Genomic DNA, 15203 nt, shown 5'->3' with positions numbered 1-15203 from the left:
CAGAGCCCCAACATGCTGGTTATTCTTCATAGATAAAACCAGTAACAATAAACATATAATTTATTGTGGACTTTCATCTGAGACAAAACATCATTATTTCCATCCAATTAATAATGGCTTTTAGCAGCATCAATGAAAAACTAGATAAAACTTGTCTCCCACCCAGCCCCCTTCCTCTGCCTGTGTGACATTGCCTCTGTAAGGCCAGGACTGCAGGGAGAGGTGGTAGCTTTGATTTGATCAAGATATATCTAGTTGGAACAAAACAGATTGACTTTTGTAGGCTTGCCCAAAACACTATATTTCTGTTTTTTGCTTTAACAGGAAGATCAGGAAGAAAGTTCTGTTGTTTTGTTACTACTGTTGTTTTCTTCAGACCAGAAGTCCTGGGATGCCAGGGAAAGTGGGAAGCTGCCAATGGGAGTATTTCTACCAAGTCCTCTCTGCAGAGTTTTCTCGCATGTGTTGTTTCCTGAGTCACGGGGATTTGTGCTGGGAACACTCAGATATCTGGGAGCTGGAACAGCCCTCACTGCCGAGGTGAATGCTGATGTCCAGGGAGCAGCATCCCAGCCCTGCCGCAGTCACTAGGGTGGGCATAAGAGCAGAGGACTCCCATAATGAGTTACAGGGCTCTGAAGGGCTCCCAGAAATCCCCTGAGGGCACCAGTCCCTGCCCCTTTCTGGCATCTAGCCCCTGGCAGTGAGCAGGCTGCTTCTCCATGGGTATTTGTCTCTTCCAGGATGAGAAAACAGAGGTATTTATCTGCACGCTAGCAGTCAAGCAGGGGATGTGGCTGGGAAAGCCTGTTCCCCCCAGTCCCCTGCTCCATGGCATCCCCCAATCAGTGCCACCAAGGTGCCAATCAACCTTTCCCCAAATCTCACCCTCTAAGTATTTGCAATTGCCTGGGCTGTTGGCAGGAGTGGGAGGGGGGTGGATGCCCTGCAAGGGTGCCTTCTCCGCGGCCTCCTGCCCACTCTGCCCTTCCTTGCCCTGAGGGTACTTGGCTGCCCTTGCTCACCCTCCCCTTTGGCTCCTGCTTGCTTGGCCTCACTGCCGCTTTAATTTTAGCAATTCCTTGGAAAGAGTCATTTTCCATAACTCAGCTCTCAGCGAAGCCCTCTGCCTGCCAGCTCTGCCTTCTCACACGTGTTGCTGGCGTGCCCCAGCAGCACACGCCTGCACCTGCCCAGCCAGGCCCGCCTGTCCCAGCCTTTTGCACACCAAAGCCTCACACTCAGCTCCTGTACCCCCTCGGCACATTTCAGCCTGGCATTCCCAATTCTGTTGTGCTGTGGCTGGAGCGGGCAACCTGGCCCAGTTTCATGGCCATCCCTGGGGCTTCTCCCTTGTCAGGAGTAACTGAGCACAGCTCTCCGACTTTTCCTATGATGTAGGATGCTCCTACATGCTACAGGGGACCCCGCAGCAGTGAGGGTGTGATAGATGGGCAGGGTGGGCTTGCTAAGCACACACCAGCAGGTTGCGTTGAAGTGGGAAAGGTGGGTGCAGGTGTGGGTGAGCTGCCTTTCTTGTGCATCAGTTGTGTGAGAGGGGTGCAAAAGCATAGCCCATGTGTGTGTGGTGTGCTTGGTTGTGCACTGTTTGTGAGAGGGGTGAGTGATGTCAGTCTGCATCTGCCTGTGGCGCTTCCACTGCGCACTCCAAGAGGGTGCTTGTGCGAGAGAGCGTGGCACTCATGAGTGGGGTGCGTGCAAGGATGCGCATGGAGGTGTGCACAGAGATCTAGCTTTCTCTTGGGTCTGCACATCATGATGAAGGGGGTGTGTATGTGGAGGGTGCATCATGCAAGACCGCGTGTGTGCGTGGGGCACACGTGAGGGTGCGTGTGCACCTGGGGGGGCTGCGAGGCTGCTGCCTCCATTCGGCGGGGGCAAAAGCGGGGCAAAAATTTTTTCATTTTTTTTTCTTTTGGAAACAAGGGGGGGGAAAAGGTGGAGCATGGACTTGTGGAAGATTGCTGCTGTGTGCGTGGTCGGCTCCATCCCCACAGATGCTTCACGAGTGTGCGTGTTGCACGGGTGCTGGCTGGCGCACGTGCCGCGTCGTGTGCGGTTGCCTCCCTCCGGCTCAGGCATTCCGTGGGGCAAAGACAAAGCGGTTGTGTCCGCCGGTGGCGTGAGCCGTGTGTGTGGTGGGTAGTGGGAATGTGCGTGCTGGCTGGTATGTTGTGGATGTGGTGGTAAAACTGTGTGTATTTGTTGAGCATGGGGTCTGCTGTGTGTGTGTGTGTGTGTGTGTGTGTGTGTTAGTGATGTGTGCATGGCCGCGCGCGCCGGCGCGGGCAGGCGGCCGGGAGAGCGCGTCCCCGGCGCCCGGCAAATATGTGCCCGGGGGGTGCGGGTCTGAGCTTTCATCGCTGGCTCCCTGGCGCTCCTTACCAAGTGCTTACTGCGGTTCACATGGGTTATCCTGTGCTGGGAGTTTAAAGAGCTTATTATGGCCCTCCGAAGCCGGTGAATAAAGGCAGCCGGCCTGGCTTGCATTGCCGGCGTTTAGTGCGAGAGCGGCGGCAAGGAGGGCGCCGTGAGTACCGGCGCGTCAGGGGCCGGTTGGGCGGCACGGATCTGCCGTCGACACCCCCACCCACGGGACCGGGGAGGCGCCGGGCGGTCAGCGCGAGGCGAAGCCCCGTGCCGTCCGCGAGGTCAGGCGGAAAGAAAGGCGTGAGGGAACGCTTTCTTCCCCCGCATTCGCCCCGGTCTGGTGTTCGCTCCCGCCCTGCAGCCGCGCACCTTTCCCCAGCGCGCCCGCGCGTCTCCGCGCCCCGCCGTGGGCCGCGCGTCCACCCCCCGCGAGGAAACAATTTAGGCAACTTACTTTCCTGCTCCGCCGTTGGGTGTGTCGTCCCGGCATCGGGGCAGGGATTGGGCGGCGCAGGGGGACCGGCTGCGTCCTCGCACCCTCGGGGCAGCGGTCCGCCGGTGTGGCGGCGCAGGCGAGGACCCCCCGGCCCCTGCCCGGACCGAGGTCGGCATCGCGGCCGGCACCAGGTTGAGGGTTGAGAGGGATGAGCCCTCCCTGCGGCAGCGCACGGGGCTGGAGCCGGGACTGCGGGGCGGCTCTTTGTAAACCGGAGCCCGTGGATTTCCTGGGCGGGAGAGCAGGCTTCTTCTCCGTCTCTCCAAAGGCGCAACCTGCCTTTTTCTCTGCTGTGGCCGTGCTGATTTTTTAATTTTTATTTTATTTTTTTTTTCCTGAAGGGGTGCTGTGATTTTATACAAAAAGCGTCTGCATGGCTCTTCTGGGGAACTGCTCTCCCCGGGCTAGGCATGCAATTCATCCCGAGCATGAGTGCGAGGGCTGCTTTCCAGAATTGCATAATACACACCGATCCCTTTGCTGCACAAAACTCCCTGACATTTCCACATCTTGGTGACTTCCCCCACTGCAATCTTAAAAACGAGTTGTGACTCCAATTAGCTCGTGAGCCAATTTGTGCTGCCTTCGCAGGGGACAGAACCAGGTCTGCATGTTCTAGCTTCCCTGGCTCCTCTGGCAATTGTTTCTTTAACTGCTAAACTTTTTTGGTATAATGATCAGCACTTCTTCACTTTCTTATCCTTCCCCACCCCATGCTTATGGACATATGTGTAGGGTCTGTACAGAGTGCAGGTTGCAGAAAGGTGATTGCCTGCAAAACTATTTGATTTCTTTTTCTCATCTCTTTGTGTTTTAATTTGTGGGATAGTCACAGAGGTCCTTTCCTCAGATGGCTTTTTGCTCAGGAACTTGCTGACTTCTGCTCGGATTTAGCTAATTTAACTCTGATTGTGCCTGCTCTCCGTGCACCATGTTGTGTACTTCTGTGAGGGACAGGATCCACATGTGTTGCTGCTGGTCCCACCGGCTGTGTGTGCAGGCAGCGAGACACGGACTCTGGCTGCTTCCTGCAAAATGTGCAAATATATGGGAGCAGCCTTTCTTGCTCCTAGCTCCATGCTCTGCTCCTCCATGAGGAGTTAGAGCTTTGCCGTGAGATCTGGAGATGTGCAAGTGATGCTTGTGTCTGACCAAGCACCTCATTGGGACAAGGTCCTGGGACCAGAGCTCTCTGGGGCTCACTGTAGAGGGTATACTTTCCCAAGGCAGGCTGAGCTTTGGAAATGAGAGCCTCGTGCCTGGCAGACTTTTTTGCAACAGCCCTTTAGGATAAGTTTATCAGAGCTTGTTTTCAGAGCAGGCCAAGCCATGATCTAATGATCGTGCATTATCTTTTGTTTGATTTACCCTGAGAGGACCCAATCCTGCCAGGACACTGCATCCCCCTCCCCATCTCCATGGAAGGTGCTCAGCACTTCCTAGACTTGGAAAGAAGAAGCCCTGGTACCTCTCAGAGCCACAAAGCTTGTGATGCACATACACATACAAATAACGGTGCAGCCAAGGCTTAGCTTTCGGAGATGTGGCTGACTCTCTGAAGCCAGCAGCAGGAGTTTTGTGGGTGCAAGCCCCAGCTCCCTGCCACTTTCAGTTAATTCCCCGCAGGCTGGAGGAATGCATCCTGCTCCAGCTCAGGCTGGGGCTGGGTGTGCGCCTGGGGAGCCTGTCTCTCAGCTCTGTCATTTATTATTGCTGCCGCTGCCATTACGCCTGACAAATGGGAGTTGCTGAGTAATGTGCTGTTTGTGTGTAAATATCTGAGTGCTCGCAGCTGAGCTCACTCCTGCCACTTTGCAGGAAGCCATCTCAGCACCTTTCCCCCTGTGAAGACCAGGGAGTGCAAAAGCATCCTTCTGCGGGGACCTTCCCACCGCTCCCGGCAGCTTTAGCCTTCGCTCTCCACTGCTTTCCTGCAAGCGTGAAGCCTCCATCCTCTCCGGTTATCGTGGCGGCCCTGCTGCTTTCCTGAGTGTGAGTCAGGGGTGGGAAAGGGCTGTGTGTGTATGTGTGTATGTGTATGCGTGCGTGCGTGCGTGTGTGTGTGTGTGTGTGTACGTGCACACACTTTCTTAGGCTTGGTTAATCCCAAGGGTCCTTGTCCTGGGCAGAAAGAGTTTTGGGGACTTTGTGTGTTTTGGTGGAGACAGTCGTGCATAACTAGGAAAGGAGTTTTTGCATTGGTTTGGGATTTTGGGGTTTTTTTGCCTGCCTGCTCAGCCCTAAGTTCCCCCTCATTTCATCCCAATACTGATGAAGATACTAAATTATTCCTTCCCATATTGTTTTCATCCCATTTGCAGATTAGCATCCAACTGCTTCTTGCAGTCAGTACTTGCTCAGCCCAGCAAGACTGATCGCAGCTCTTTCAATCTCCCCTTGTAAATCAATCCCCTCTGCTTCCTGATCATTTTTGTCACTCGTTTTTCTGAAATCCCTCCAATTTGTCCATTTTGTGTCAGTGACGTATGCCTGGCCCTAAACATGATGTATACCAGGCATGGCAGCGTGAGGGAAGGACACCTCCTCCCCTCCCACCCCGCTGGGGCTTGTGATGCTTTGTCAGCACTGAACTGAGTTACTTCCCCATTATTCTAACCTATAGTCCCTGCTCGGTGTTGCAGAAGAAAGCAGCATACCCAGGTCAGTGCCCTGGGGAGAATTCCTCCAAATTTTGGTGATGGGTTGCTGAGGTTTGCTTGAGTGCTGCGAGCAGATTCTGAAAGGGGCTGGTGGTCTAGGCGCTGTCCCTGGGGTGCCTCTTCCTACAAGAACTAATAGTTGAACAGGAGGGATGAACAAAATAAGAGAGGGCAAGCTGTGTCAGGGCTGCTGGATGGATGGGGAAACTGAGGCACGCATGATTTCTGTGCTTCTTTTCAGCACATACCTCATGCTAGGTGCTTGGTATGCAGGGTCTGCTCCCTGTTGCACTCATTAGCGTTGCAGTCAGCATGGGCATTTCCCTGGGAGATACCGGATCTTGTCATTTGGTCAGAGCAGGCTGGCTGGGTTCTAGGCTGGTTTTGTGCATTGCTTTTCATGCTCATGACCAGAGCTTGGATGCCACAGGTGCTCTCAGAGGGAGAAAACAGGGAAACAAAGGCAGTGGTGTCTTGCATTCATGTGCTTTGAAGTTTTATCATCCCAAAGCCTGACCTCCAACCATGGGAGCATTCCCATTCCCTGGAAGGGCCGTGTCCTTCCAAGGTCCATCTATTTTTAGGAGGAGTTGTATTCTGGACAGTGTCCATTGCAGATGCTCTTTGCCTCCTCCTCTTGGCCCCTCGCCAGGGACACCGTTTGGGCTATCTGCTGGTGGGGCAGACCTCGACAAGGCTCCTCCAGAGTAGAACAGAGGTGGCACTGTGCTGGGCATGGGGACACTCAGGGGGCTATTTCTGCCCAGGAGTGCTGGGGAGGGCAGCAAACTCACGCTGCCCTTCCCGTGAACTGTTGAGAAGGGAATTTAACTATGGTCTGGGTACCAGTAGGACACGGTGCCAGCTTCACTGTGGGATAGGCGAGGGCACTGCCTGGGCCAGGTGGTAGCCCGTGCTTGGCGGTGCCCAGTGTCGGTCCGTTCGCCGGGATGACACTAGGGGGCACGAGATCTGCTGGAATTCCTTTGTTGGGGATGGGAAAGGAGGATGCAAAGCTGCTCTTGACCCTTAAAGCCCCGTACATCATTCCCCTGCACGTTTTGTAGGAGTCCGAGTGTTAAACAGCAAGAGCTGCCCCAGGTAACTAGTCCTGCTGCCAGGGCAGGAGACAGGTCTCCGGATGGTGCTCCCCTGGATCTGTCTGTTACTGGCCGTGGGAGCAGCAGAAGTAAGGATGGGAGCACTCAGCCGGAAACGTTTCCGAAGCGAGGAGGTGGTTGCAGCCAGAGTGCCAAGGAATCTCCGGGGAATCTGGGAAATCCAGGAAAACACCTAGCATGGTTTTAATGTCTCTCCAGAGGCATTGTCCAGAGCAGGGATTAAGTTAGGTTCAGGGCTGGCTTTCAAGATGCAGCGTGTTACAGTTTCATTTTCTGCTGGTTGTTAAGTTCATGTGTGATGTCTCCTCAGGGTCATGTTTTCCCAAAGCAGCAGAAACTTTAGAGAGTCTGATATAATGAATGGTTCTCATCGTTCTGAAACATTGTGTGTGTGTGTGTGTCTGTGTGTGTGTGTGTATTATACGTGTGTCCATGATATATCTGGGTAGGGTGCAAAGAACATGTTTTTGAAGATATGTTTATGCATTTCTGCATATGTTCAGCTGTAATATTGTCCGCTGTCCGTAAGATCTATTATTCCAGCTGTGAATGCGTGTATGTATATTAAAACACTGTATACTGGAGTCTTTCTCTCTTGTTATAACAAACCTCACGGAAAGCAAATAAAGAGACATTGTTCTCATAGCAGGCTTGCAAAGGCTCAATATATATGTTCTAGGAATTTTGATAGTTTTTGTTCATCATGTTTGCAGTTATGATGGTGGGTTGTTGTTGCTTGTTTTGGTTTGTTTTTTATTTTTTGGCTGTCTTCTTAAAATTTTGTGCTAGTGGGAAACTGAAAACATTTGGATCGTTTCAGTTTATTCATTACCTAATGAAAACAGAACTCGACCTTCTGGATTCAAATGTTGACGCTTGATAACATTCTGGCATATTAATTTCTAAATGGTTAGGGGTTTTTTTTTTTAATGCCTTCTGTTGCCACATACCAGGCTTCTTTGCTGGAGCACTGCTGCTCTCACAGGCCCCCGGGCAATATTTTTAGTAGGACACTGACGCATCGCAAACACTCCTGTTCTCTGAGAAAAGGCTTTGCTGACTGTTGTTGAAAGTAGCACTAGGATGGCTAGAAACGAGAGATCAGAGGAGGACGATGCTGCTGCTGCGTCAGTACGTTTGCTTTATGCCTCTGATGGAGGTTTTCTGTCAGGCTGTGCAGGTGCGTGCCTGTGCGGATGTGAGGGCACTTCCCCAGCTGGTTTCTGAGACAGGACTGAGGAGCAGGGGTTTATTTATTTTGAAATGCCTTGTGAAGTGGAAGGAGGTCCGGGAAGAAGTGCCGAGTTTACTTTTAAGTCAATTAGGGATCGTTTCTGAAGGCGTGACATGGTTTGAAGAGGACAGGGTGATTTGTCTGAAAGTGTTACCTAATTAGAGGGTATAGTCAGGGCTCTAATTAGCCGTGACACCCTAAAGATGTCATCGAAGCCCTCTTGAGGCACTGCTGATCCGGCATGGTGGCTGTGAGCTGTCTGGTCAGTGTGGCCACGCATGGCCGGAGCTGCCGCCCTCTGTCTCAGAGGCAGCTCTGACGGTGCTGGAAGAAGCTGTTTTCCTTTCAGGTGACTTGTGATGCCCTCCGGGGCTGCTGCCAACGTCGAGTGATGCACATAAAATCACAGAGTGAAAGAAAAGTGCAGCAGTTGAAAGAATTAATACCGGTGCCCATTATGTGGGAAATCTCTCTCTTTTCTCCTGGGGAATCACTTTCTGCTGCTCCCTGCCTGGGGGAGGCTGGAGGAGGAAGATCGTAAGGGTTTGCAATAAGTGACGGGGTACCAACAGCTGGTGGAGGAATCGTGACCCCTTTCTTAGCATTGCCTGACAGAGGGGACATGGGATCAACTGAAATCTGGCTTGCCCAGACCTGGTTGTATTTAAATACTATGCAACACACCCTGTGAGGGGGGAACTGCTGCAGGAAGTGATACAAGAAATCCTCGGTGAGAGAAAGCCTGCTGGGAAAGCTTTGTCCTGATGCTGGAAGCAGCTTGCAGCCTGGACCTACCTCCACTGGACCAAACTTGGGTGGTGGGTGGTTGGTGCCCCTGTGAGAGGAGGGGCTGGGGGTTGCTTCCTCTGGGACTGCTCTCACTCCCTGTTCTTTATCCATCAACACCATTGGTATTTACTGAGTTGGTTCAGTCTGCCCTGTGAGGAGAGGACAGTATGAGTTGCCCATTCCCACCAGTGGTGCTAAGAGCCAGTGGGAACCAGGTAGAGCCAGGGAGTTGGCTGGTGGATGAGTGTGAAGAGCAGGGCCTGTTGTCATTCCCAGCATCAGTGAGCAAAAGCGTTCTCTCCTCTGTTAGGATTGAGGTCCCCATTGCTGTCAGAGCCTGCTGAATTGCCAGGAGAGAGAAGCAGTGGGTGGCTCAGACCTCCATGGCAGAAAGGAGCTAGTTACTCCCATTTCAATGGGAAGAAAAGGAGATCCCAGGGCAAGGATGTTCCCTATGTGTTTCCTCTGTACTGTGGGCAGCCTGCCTCTGCAAAGGGGCTGGTGACCCTGTGCTTTTGTAGGTAGTATCACCTGCCTCTAAAAGCAAACACACAACCAGGCACATCCCCATGCTAACAGCTACCCAGGGATGAGCCTGCTTTTAATTATGTAGGTGTTAAGCTAGTGAATTGATTTTGTTCACGAAATTGCAGCCTGGTATTTTCCTGATTCTCGTGGTCTCTCGTGGCTTTTCCAGAATCTGGAATACATATGAAAGTAACTTGCAGGACTCTGCCATGCAGGGCTGACTCATACAGCTATCCCTACTCCATGCTAATGCCATGGTGTCCCAGTGCTGCAGGGGGGCACACTGCATTTTACGGTACCATGTTATAGGTGATGAATGGGGCATTCCCTTTGCTTTACAAGCTAATCAGTACATAAGGAGGGATCTGCTGCTGCCCTCCTGCTTGGAGAAGCAGGCTGGGTTGGGTACCCCAGGGCCAGGCATGAGATTTGGTGGTGAAATTAATAAAGCAACCTGTATAAGAAAACAAACTTATACCTGCTTGTACCATAGGCACACTCTGCACCATGGTTCTTTTGTCTAGGGCCTAAAAAATGCTGGTGATAATGAAGACACATCCTCTCCTGTGGTTAGAGGTGGTTCTCAGATGCAAAGAGCAGGCAGCCTGTGCCAGACTTTAACCAGTGTGTGATTTACCCTCCCCTGTGAAACTGAACTAAGGTCTTGAAAAATAAATATGTTAAAAAGAAGGATAGAGAACAAAAGGCTGCTGCTGCTCTGAAATTCGATAAAAAAAAAAGCTCTGTCCAGTCCTCTGGGCTTCTCACTTAATGAAGAGCTCCAGAAATAGCAGCATTACAGTAAAGTGCACCCACAGATAACTGTGGGTTTGGGGAGGGGACTGCTTTGTTCTTGAGGCACCTGGATGAAGTGTGTTTTGGATATTTTTGCTCCCTAAAAGGTGGGTTATTCTCGCTCCCTGAATCTGAGGCCATTTAATGCTGTCTGGGACCTCTCAGCTTTGAAATCCTTGCGTAGCCTCTTGTCTCTCCCTGGCACGCCAGACACCCATATGGGTGGGAGGCTGTTGGATTTGGGAACCAGGCTGGTGGGGGTGGGAAAAGTCACTCTGAGCTGCCGATGCTGTTTTTCCCAGCTCAGTTCGGAGTGGTTTCCTCTTGTCCCATATCCCGGCCATGTGCAGGGCGGCCGATTGCCCACACGTGTTGCACAGACACGTTTCCGTGCTGGCTCTTTGTGCCTGCCCACCTATTTTCAGCTGGGGGAGCTGAAGCTGCTCTTTCTTGTGATTCATAGAAAAACTCTCCCTCTGGATGGAGTTGTCTGTGCTTTTATTGACCTGGGTTCCGGGAATGACAGAGGCTTTTCCGTCTCCTGGATGCATGATTTCTACAAGGGCTCTGGAACAGGGGCTGGCTCTTGCTGCTGGTGTGTTTCCAGTCCTCCTAACATGATTAGTTTGACAGGCCCATTGGTATGTTGGCAAGTCTAGTTTTTATTTCGTGCATGAAAGTGAGTGCTATGACAGGGCACAGAGCACCAGCTAATGCTGAAATCTGTGCAGGAGGGAGCATTTTGGCAGGACAATATCTTTGGCCATGCCACAGATGTGCTATGTCACCTGGCAGAAACTCCTTGCCCTCTTGATGGGGCATGCCTGTCATGTCCCAAGTGCCAGAATGTTTTGGAGGGTCCTCCTTTTTGGCTGCAGTTGGAGTTGTTTTGCCAGGAGAAGGTGCAGTTTTAGCTCTGTGAAACCTAAGTGTTGCAGGATATCCCAAGCATGCACCTGGGGACTCCCATTGAAGGTATTCATTCTCCAGAAGTCCAGCCAGCTACTATTAACCATTTCCCATTGGTACACCATGCTTGCTCCTGTTTTGTGAGTGTTGTCCTCTCACAGCAATGCTGAGACACACCGTGTTCTTGGGGCTTGCTTAGATGGGATGAGGACTGGAAGGGCAATCTCAATTCTCTGTATCCCCACTGTGTGCAGTGCTTTTTCCTGGATAGACACATTTGCTGTCCAGACACATTTGCTGTCCCCCAGCCCTCCTTGCTCTGGATCAGCCACTGGCTTGTTCATCTGCCAAGCGAGGATGAAGAGTTAACTTCCCCAACAACCACTGTGGGCCCTTGACTTCAGGGGCATGCAGTATTTGTGCTTCCTAGTTTTGGTACATCTTCACCTGCAGTCAGGCCAGCAACGCTGGGGGTTTTTTTCCAAGCAGGGCTGCCTTATGCACAGGGGAGAGCCAGCTGTGCACTGATGGACTCGCTGTCTCCCCAGTGCTGGTAGAGGAAGGAAGGAGATGATGTGACTTGCCCAGGTCAGAAGAACCAATGGCAGAGGACATGTGTTGATGATTTTGACTTTGCCTCTTACAACAAGGAATTGTTCTGGCCTTTCTTTGGGTCTCGACCCAAACTAAGGGTTTGACTTACTGCACCATCTGCATTTAGGCTTGGAGGGTTCCCCAAGGATGCTTGCTGTAGTGCATTACCAGGGTTAGCCTTTAACCTTGCCACCTCCTGGGGTTACAGGGAAGCATCGTTGCCCGCAAAGAGAGGAAACTGAACTTGGAGTGGCTTTGGGATTTCCTTGAGGTCCCAGAGAAGAGTTGGTGGCAGAAAACCAGATTTCTTGAGTTGCTAACAGCTCATGCCACTGTGGGAGACATTAGTAAATACTGAGTAGACCAAAGTAGGGCATCCAGCTCTCTGTGCAGCACTGTGCTTATCTGTCTGTCTGTCTGTAGTGCTTCTGGCAGTCAAGCCCCTGAGATGACATTTAAAGGCTTTATAGTTTTTCTCTCTTGCCAGTTTCAGATCAAATTTGCTGAGCTGTCAAGCTGAAGATGCTTTTCTCTTAAGTGCTGGCCTAGCAACAGGTCATCCTGCTCCATTCCTGCCTTGGAGGAGTCCAGCTGAGTTCATCCTGCCTCCACTGTCACTGGCAGTGACATGTGGGAGCTGGAACAACAGCTCTGCTGGTAGATGCATGAAGAGAAACAGATTTTAGCTTTCCTTTCCCCTGTTGATCAGGCCATTCTGGAATGGGTGGGTGTTTAAAACTAGAAGACAGAGCCACGTCTTGCTCTGGAAAAGAGTTGCTGGGATGGAGAGGGTAATGGTAGGGACTTGCATGCAGTCCTTTCCTCCTCCTTAAGCCTGCATCTGACCTAGGCCTTAGAGGCAAGCGTGCATGCAATGAGCTAGTGGGCTCTCAGCAGAGTCCCAGCAGGCTGGGTGTCTGCCTTGAGACAGCCAGGATGAGTGACACTAATCAGTGTCTCGCCCGATGGATTTCAGCTAGGAAGGGGAGCACTTGTCCGTGTGTGGTGAGTAAATTGCTCCTGCGTCCCTGGAGGCTGTCACTCTAATGCTTTGCCATGCTCTGCTGTCGGGGACTGGCACCAGAGGATGCCTCTATTGCTGCTGTCTGCCTTGGGGACAAGCACAGACACGTGTCTCCAGCTGGAAGTCAGCTTGGGGAGTGGAGAAACCTCCCCAGAACACGCATTTGCAAGCTCTGGTGTGTCGCAGTCCCTCCCAGGCAGTCACAACCTTCTGCCACTGCGTGAAAGGGAAGGCTCAGTGCCTGTTTCCTGCATGAGAAGAGGATGGTGTTCCCCCTGCTCTGGAACAGGGAGCCAGGGGTGGCTGCAAATGCTGGAGCTGGAGCCAGAGCCATCCCTTGGTCCCAGCACCAGCAGCCAGCTCCAGCTTTATTCCTTGGAGCATTTTTGAGGGCTTTGTGCTGTTTGGTTTTAAATCCATCCCCTCCTCTTGTGCAAGCCTCCTCTCTGACCAGGCATGATGATAAAGTCAATCCTGAGGCAGCTGTAGTTCACTGGCTTTTACTAGGCTCTCACCTCCCACTTTATAGTCACCAGACCCTGCTGGGAGCTGTCTCAGCTGTCCCTGAGCAGCATTTTTCAGCAAGGGTGGCAGTTCAAGAGAGTCCCACATAACTCAGTGGGGTGATGCCAGTTTAACCCAGCTGATGGCCCTCTTGCAACCCCAGCCATGCCCGTGGAAGGCACCAGGCAGCTGCTAGACAGCAGAGACATGAACTGACCTGCATCTTGGCTTTTAAGGGCAGAGCCAGTGCATATGGATGGAGCAAGGCTGTGTGACACAAGCAATTACAGTGTTGGCTTCAATGACCAGAGAAGCCTGAGGTTGCTTTTGTCACCCAGACTAGGAAATGGAGGAATTTCATTATTGTTCTAACTCCTTCCAGAAGTAGTTCAGATGCCTCAGCAACAGGCAGATCTTTAAAATTGAAAAGAAAAACAAAGGACCTCTCCTTTTGCTGAGTCCTGTCCAGTTAACCCTTTTAGTCATACCATGTCCAGATGATGTGACTGGGCTCCATGGAGCTCAGGATCATGTCTCTGGAGAAACCCTTGGGCACAGCCATGTCCACAAAGCAAAAGGACTAAATCCTCCTGACTGCAGATTTGAGTTGTGCCCTAAGTAAAGGTTCTGCCTTGGCAGTTCTCAGTTTGAAAGCTTGCTCACTGTCCCCCCACAATTGCTGCTGTGGACCTTAATTTTTCCCAGATTTCTGCTTCCCTTTGAATATCTCTGCTATGGATCATTTTCCTTGCATGTGTTAGCTGGTATTTTCCCAAAGCTGAATCTTGTGCTATTTCCTGCCTGTCTTTCTGTGCTTCCTCTTGCTCCTTCTTCTGTTATACCTAAACTCACCTTGGTCTTTTTTTTCTGCTCACTTTAGAGGAGACTGTTTACCCCTTTTCTTCTGAAAGGTTGTAAGAGGGGAGAAATTGGCCATTTAAAAGATGAGGAATCCTGTCCACCTGTATCTTGCTTAGCACCTTCCCAGATGGAGAGAAGTGACTCAAGACCCATGACATCAAGGGTGGGAGGATAAATCAGGTGTTTTGGGGATGGGGAGAGGCTTGAAGGGCAGGAGCAGGCTGCTGAGGCTGGTAGCAGTTCATAAGGTGAAGCTCCTGGCTGTGGCAGTGAGGTAAACTAGGAGCTCCTGTACTAGGAGGTCTGAAGAACCACTTATGATGGTGCATAAGGTTGAGGCAGTGAGGCCAGGCTGGAAGGGTGAGAGAGTGTCTGCTCTGTAGTGTTGGGGACCGGGGAGGAGAAGGTGGGGGGCAGGGGTGTAAAAATTAGTCAGTTGGTCCTTTAGCAGTGTTTTTTCCACAGTTCTCTGTAGATTCCCAAGTGGAAATTTATTTTAGGCTTCAAGTCACCCCTGTGCAATCTGTTCCTCTAGCTGTGGGGGATGTTCATGTTGAGGCTGTATGGAAAGTGTGCGTAACTTTTTTTTTTTTTGTGGCTCCTTGTTTAGTTCTTGACTCTTTAATTGATAGCTGTAGTCTTTTATCTCTTCCAGCTGCTGCGCTTGTTTTTCTCTCCTGAAGGAGAGAGGGACTACAAGGAGTGGGACAGGATTGCTGCAGGTCCACAGGCCCCTGCAGTGTGCCCTGAGCTGGGGACAGAGCACCCCCAGTGTTGGGTCCTCTTGCTGTACCGTAATTCTCATGTCACTGGCTGTGCTGCGGCACCTTCAAAAGATGTGGGCAGCCCTGTCTGTAGGAGGAGGCTGAAATGAGGTTTCGAGAGAATGGAGCAGAAAGGGTGGCTTTTCGTATCTGGACCAGTGAGCCCCTTTGTATACACTTTCCTTCAGACCTTGCCTTCCTTGTACCCTTCATCGAAGTAGCAGGAAAACGCTGCTTTTCGCAAAGCCGGGTGCTGGGGGACCACCGCCTCATGCTATAAGCTCAGGAGCCAGACAGCAGCTTAAAGACTAAATATATCTACCTCTGCAGCTCTTGGCTTCTACAAAAATAAATCTTAAGGAGGTAACTTTTTGCTGTGTGTTCTCAGGGCTGGCTTTTCTGTAGTTTCCACTGAGATAGCATTTGGAATAACACAGCCAACCAGGAGTGGAACAGGCCTGGAGCTGTATAGAAAGTGATTAAGATAAGGCAGGGTTATGATTTGGCCGTCTGATCCTGAAGCTTTGTGCATT

At 51.5% G+C, this 15203-nt stretch overlaps 1 protein-coding gene across 2 annotated transcripts in view; it reads left to right on the top strand.

Annotated features, from left to right (window-relative positions):
- The first annotated feature begins 2513 nt into the window (after nucleotides 1-2513).
- The window catches only part of CNTFR (ciliary neurotrophic factor receptor), a 203317-nt gene continuing 190627 nt past the window's right edge, over nucleotides 2514-15203 (top strand). Inside the window, exon 1 of one of the 2 annotated variants that reach the window (XM_029961543.1) lies at nucleotides 2514-2551. The gene's annotated coding sequence lies outside the window, so the exon portion shown is untranslated. Of the gene's footprint in view, nucleotides 2552-4758; nucleotides 4880-15203 lie in introns of those variants that run through there. The other variant, XM_018077340.1, reaches the window with a different exon arrangement.

The sequence above is a fragment of the Manacus vitellinus genome, unplaced genomic scaffold, assembly GCF_001715985.3.
Source record: "Manacus vitellinus isolate BGI_N305 unplaced genomic scaffold, ASM171598v3 scaffold_36_pilon, whole genome shotgun sequence".
Lineage (NCBI taxonomy): Eukaryota > Metazoa > Chordata > Aves > Passeriformes > Pipridae > Manacus > Manacus vitellinus.
The sequence above is the reverse complement of the archived record's forward strand: the minus strand, read 5'-3'. Positions and strand labels throughout refer to the sequence as shown.